Below are 6,000 nucleotides of genomic sequence, written 5' to 3'. Positions count from 1 at the left end.
TCATTATGGTTTCAATTTGTATGTCCCTGATGATTAATGATGTTGAGCATTTTTTAATGTGTCGGTTGGCCATCTGGATGTCTTCTTTGAAGAGGTGTCTATTCATGGCTTCTGCCTATTTCTTCACTGGATTATTTGCTTTTTGGGTGTTGAGTTTGATAAGTTCTTTACAGATATTTTAATGCTAACCCTTTATCTGATATGTCATTTGCAAATATCTTTTCCCATTCCGTCGGTTACCTTTGAGTTTTGCTGATTGTTTCTTTTGCTGTGCAGAAGTGGGTTTTTTGTTTGTTATTTGTTTTTTGATGAGGTCCCAGTAGTTCATTTTTGCTTTTGTTTCCCTTGCCTCCAGAGACGTGTTGAGTAAGAAGTTGCTGCGGCCAAGATCAAAGAGGTTTTGCCTGCTTTCATCAAGGATTTTGATGGCGTCTTGTCTTACATTGAGGTCTTTCATCCATTTTGAGTTTATTTTTCTGTATGGTGTAAGAAAGTGGTCCAGGCTCATTCTTCTGCATGTCACTGTCCAGTTTTTCCAGAATCACTTTGTGAAGAGACTGTCTTTACTCCACTGAATATTCTTTCCTGCTTTGTCAAAGTTTAGTTGGCTACACATTTGTGGGTCCATTTCTGGGTTCTCTATTCTGTTCCACTGATCTGAGTGTCTGTTCTTGTGCCAGGACCATATTGTCTTCATGATTACAGCTTTGTAGTGTAGCTTGAAGTCTGGGATTGTGATGCCTCCTGCTTTGGTTTTCTTTTTCAATATTGCTTTGGCTATTTGGGGTCTTTTCTGGTTCCATACAAATTTTAGGATTATTTGTTCTATCTCTGTGAAGAATGCTGGTGTTATTTTAATAGGGATTGCATTGAATATGTAGATTGCTTTGGGTAGTATCAACATTTTAACAACATTTGTTCTTCCTATCCAGGAGCATGGAATCTTTTTCCATTTTTTGCTGTCTTCTTCAATTTCTTTCATAAGCTTTCTATAGATTCCAGCATATAGATTTTTCACCTCTTTGGTTAAATTTATTCCTAGGTATTTTATGGTTTTTTGTGCCATTGTAAATGGGATTGATTCATTAATTTCTCTTTCTGTTGCTTTATTGTTTGTGTACAGGAATGCAACAGATTTCTGTGCATTTATTTTATATCCTGTAACTTTGCTGAATTCATGAATCAGGTCCAGCAGCTTTTTCATGGAATCTTTTGGGTTTTCCATATAGAGTATCATGTCGTCTGTGAAGAGTGAAAATTTGACCACCTCCTGGCCTATTTGAATGAGTTTTATTCCTTTTGTTGTCTGATTGCAGAGCCTAGGACTTCAAATACTATGTTTAATAACAGTGGCGACAATGGACATCCCTGTCTTGTTCCTAACCTTAGGGGAAAAGCTCTCAGTTTTTCACCATTGAGAATGATATTAGCATTAGGTCTTTCATTTATGGCTTTTATGATCTTTAGGTATGATCCTTCTATCCGTACTTTCCTGAGGGTTTTTATCAAGAAAGGATTTTGTATTTTATCAAATGCCTTTTCTGCGTCTATTGAGAGTATCATATGGTTCTTCTCATTTCTTTTACTGATGTGATAAATCACATTGATTGTTTTGTGGATATTGAACTAGCCCTGCATCCCAGGTATAAATCCCACTTGGTCGTGGTGGATAATTTTTTTTAATGTATTGCTGGATCTGGTCAGCTAATATGTTGTTCAGGATTTTTGCATCCATGTTCATCAGGGAAATTGGTCTATAGATCTCCTTTTCAGTGGGGTCCTTGTCTGGTTTTGGAATCAAGGTAATGTTGGCTAAATAAAAAGAATTTGGAAGTTTTCCTTCCATTTCTATTTTTTCGAGCAGCTTCAAGAGAACAGGTGTTAACTCTTCATTAAATGTTTGGTAGAATTCCTCTCAGAGCCACCTGGCCTTGGACTCTTGTTTTTTGGGAGATTTTTGATTACTAATTTGATTTCCTTACTGATTATGGGTCTGTTAAAATTTTCTTTTTCTTCCTGTTTTAGTTTTGGTAGTTTATGTTTCTAGGAATTTGTCCATTTCTTCTAGATTTCCCATTTTATTGGTATATAATTGCTCATAATATTATCTCATTACTGTTTTCATATCTGCTTTGTTGATTGCAGTCTCTCCTATTTCATTCTTGGGTCCTTTCCTTTTTAGTTTTGATCAAACTGGCTAGTGGTTTATGAATTTTGTTAATTCTTTCAAAGAACCAGCTTCTAGTTTCATTGATCTGTTCTACTGTTTTTTTTGTTTGTTTGTTTGTTTGTTTCGATAGCATTAATTTCTGCTCTAACTTTATATTTCCCGACTTCTGTTGGTTTTGGGTTTTATTTGCTGTTCTTTTTCCAGTTCTTTAATATGTAAGTTTAGGTTGTGTGTCTGACACCTTTCGTCCTTCTTTGGGATGGCCTGGATTGCTATATACTTCCCTCTTATGACCACCTTTGTTGTGTCCCAGAGGTTTTGGGTTGTGGTGTTATCAATTTCATTGGCTTCCATGTACTTTTTAATTTCGTCTTTAACTTCTCGGTTAGCCCATTTATTTTTCAGTAGGATGTTCTTTCGTCTCCAAGTATTTATCTTTCCAAATTTTTTCTTATGGTTGATTTCAAGTTTCATAGTGTTGTGGTCTGTAAATATGCAAGGTATGATCTTGATCTTTTTGTACTTTTTGAGGGCTGATTCGTGTCCCAGTATGTGGTCTGTTCTGGAGAACGTTCCATGTGCACTGGAGAAGAATGTATATTCCACTGCGTTAGGATGAAATGTTCTGAATATATCTGTTATGTCCATCTGGTCCAGTGTGTCATTCAAAACCATTGTTTCCTTGTTGATTTTTTGATTGGATGATCTTTCCATTGCTGTGAGTGGGGTGTTGAAGGCCCCTAGTGTTATGGTATTACTATCAATGAGTTTCTTTATGTTTGTGATTAACTGATTTATATATTTGGGTGCTCTCACATTTGGTGCATAAATGTTTACAATTGTTAGGTCTTCTTGGTTTTTAGGTCCATTAATTATGATATAATGCCATGCTTCATCTCTTGATACATTCTTTATTTTAAAGTCTAGATTGTCTGATATAAGTATGGCTACTCCAGCCTTCTTTTGTTGACCATTAGAATGATAGATAGTTCTCCATCTACTTACTTTCAATCTGAAGGTGTCTTTAGATCTAAAGTGGGTCTTTTGTAAACAGCATATCAATAGATCTTGTATTTTTATCCATTCTGTTACCCTATGTCTTTTGATTGGAGCATTGAGTCCATTGACGTTTAGAGTGAGTACTGAGATATATGAATTTATTGCCATTATGTTTCTTGTAGAGTTGGGATTTTTGGTGGTATTTTTTGGTCATTTCTAGTCTTTGTTGCTTTTGGTATTTATTTGTTTGTTTTTTTTTTCATCTTTTCTCCCCGCAGAGAGTCCCCCTTATCATTTCTTGCAGGGCTGCTTCAGTGGTCACAAACTTTTTAAATTTTTGTTTGTCTGAGAAACTTTTTATCTCTCCTTCTATTTTGAATGACAGCTTTGCTGGATAAAGAATTCCTGGCTGCATATTTTTCTGATTTATTACATTGAATATATCCTGCCACTCCTTTCTGGCCTGCCAAGTTTCTGTGGATAAGTCTTCTACAAACCTGATCTGTCTTCCCTTGTACGTTAAGGACTTTTTTTTCCCCATTGCTCCTTTCATGATTCTTTCCTTGCATGAGTATTTTGTGAATTTGACTATGATATGCCTTGTTGATGGTTGGGTTTTGTTGAATCTGTTTGGAGTCCTGTGTCCTTCCTAGATTTTGATGTCTGTGTCTTTCCTCAGTTAGGAAACTTTTCCACTATGATTTGCTGACATAACATTTCTACCCCTCTTTCTCTCTCTTCATCCCCTGGGACCCCTATGATTTTGATATTTTTCCTTTTTATGAGTCACTGATTTCTCTAATTCTTAAATTGTGCTCTTTTGCCTTAGTCTTCCTCATTTTTTCTTCTTCAGTATTCTCCATAAGTTTGTCCTCTATATCGCTGATTCTCTACTCTGCCTCATCCATTCTTGCCGCCATGGCATCCATTCGAGATTGCAGCTCAGTTATAGCATTTTTCATTTCATCCTAACTTTTACTTCTTTTATCTCCCCAGAAGGGGAACCTAGTCTATTTTCAACTCCAGCTAGTATTTTTATTATTGTTATTCTAAATTCTGGTTCAGACATCTTGATTGTATGTGTTTTGTTAAGTCCTTGGCTGTCATTTGTTCCTTCTCTTTCTTTTGGGGTGAATTACTTTGTTTCATCATTTTGAAGGGAGTAAAGGAATTAATGAGGTAAGAACATTTAAAAAATTAAGATAAAAATTAAAATTTAAAATTTAAAAACAACACACACACACAATTAAATAAATGATGCTAGATCCTATATGTGTGTTGGTCTGGGTGTTGAAAGGGGCTTGATAGATTAAAGGAAAAAAAGGACAAAGAAAAAGGGAATTGTTTGAAAATTTGAAACAATGAATACATTGGAATAAAATAAAATGAAATGATGGAAGTAAAATCGAATTTGGAAAAAATTACACAAAAGTAAAAAATATAGTAGAAAAAATTAAAGAAAAAATTTAATAAAAATTGAATATAAAAATAATTTTTCTCTTTCTGTCTTCAAGAAAAATAAATGAAATGAAAAGAGAAAAAAAGGAAAATTGAATAAATGGTCAATGAATGGACTGAAATACGATTGAAATTACTTTGTTTTCCCCTAGAAGTCAAACTAGGAAGCTCTTTGTAGTTAGTAAACTAAGCAGGCGGAAAGACTTGTGTTCCTGAAGGGCGATGTTGACCCAGTTCGGTGGGGCTTAGTGTAGTGTCTCCATTCTCCACTAGATGGTACTGCTCAGCTTCCTTGGGTGGATTGTTCTGCTGTTTGTAGGTGTGTATGTGCATGTGTGGGAGTGGTGAAAATGTCACCCAGCTACCCAGTCTCTAGTATTGGAGCTCTGTTCTCCGTGATCAGCAATCACGCACCTGTACTTTGTCTTCAGCTTCCATCCACTCCCTGCTTTTCCACTGTCTATGACCAAGCCCCAGGCAGCACCTCCCTCCTGAGTTTTATCTCAGATGTGACTGTTTCCTGACCCCATACTTCTGAGGGAATGTGGCTGTGACTTGCTCTGCCCCTCTGTGGGAGGATCCCAGTAAGCAATGGCCAGGTGCTGGCCGCACCCAGGAATGTTTGTGGGACTGTGTTGCTGCCGATGCCCAGAGATTGCAGGTGGGTGCCAGGCCACTCCAGAAAAAGTTCGCGCAATTGTGCAGCAGCAGACGTCTCAGGGATCATGGCAAACCACAACACGCATATGGCATCAGGCTTCACCCCCAATGACCTTGTTCCAGCACCAGTGAAAGTGGTTGTTCTCCCTGGTCCACTGGGGCTTTTGCCTTTGGGGCAGCCACACAGCCTCCACCAGATGTCCTCGAAGCAGGGGAACTGCCTTTCCCTGTGTGGCCTGAACACCCACGGACTTCACTCTGCTCCTCGGGATTTGCCCTTGTCGCCAGAGCACCACCAGGTATTGAGCTGTGGAGTTTCAGACTCTGCTCTCCCCCTGTTTATAGAGTCTTGATGGAATTTAAACCCTTCATTTATCCTTTCACCCTTTTTAGTTCAGTCCCTGCGGCTGTTTCCACTTTTCCACTTTCTCTTCAGCTGCTTTTTCCCATATCCCCCCCCCCCCATCTCCGTCCTCTCTCTGCAGGCAAAAACAGCTCCCTGCCCTCCACAGCTTCTCTCTCCCCCAGTTCACCTCTCTCCACTATGTATCTTCTGAGTTCTGTGGTTCAGGTTGTACAGATTGTTGTGTTAATCCTCAAATCAGTTTTCAAGGTGTGCAGGATGGTTTAGTGTTGATCTGGCTATATTTCATGGACATGAGACATAAAAAAACTTCCATGCTCTTCTTCCATCTTTGCTCCTCACCCTTCTT

Source organism: Acinonyx jubatus, chromosome X (genome assembly GCF_027475565.1).
Source record: "Acinonyx jubatus isolate Ajub_Pintada_27869175 chromosome X, VMU_Ajub_asm_v1.0, whole genome shotgun sequence".
NCBI lineage: Eukaryota > Metazoa > Chordata > Mammalia > Carnivora > Felidae > Acinonyx > Acinonyx jubatus.
This window is presented reverse-complemented; position numbering follows the sequence as displayed.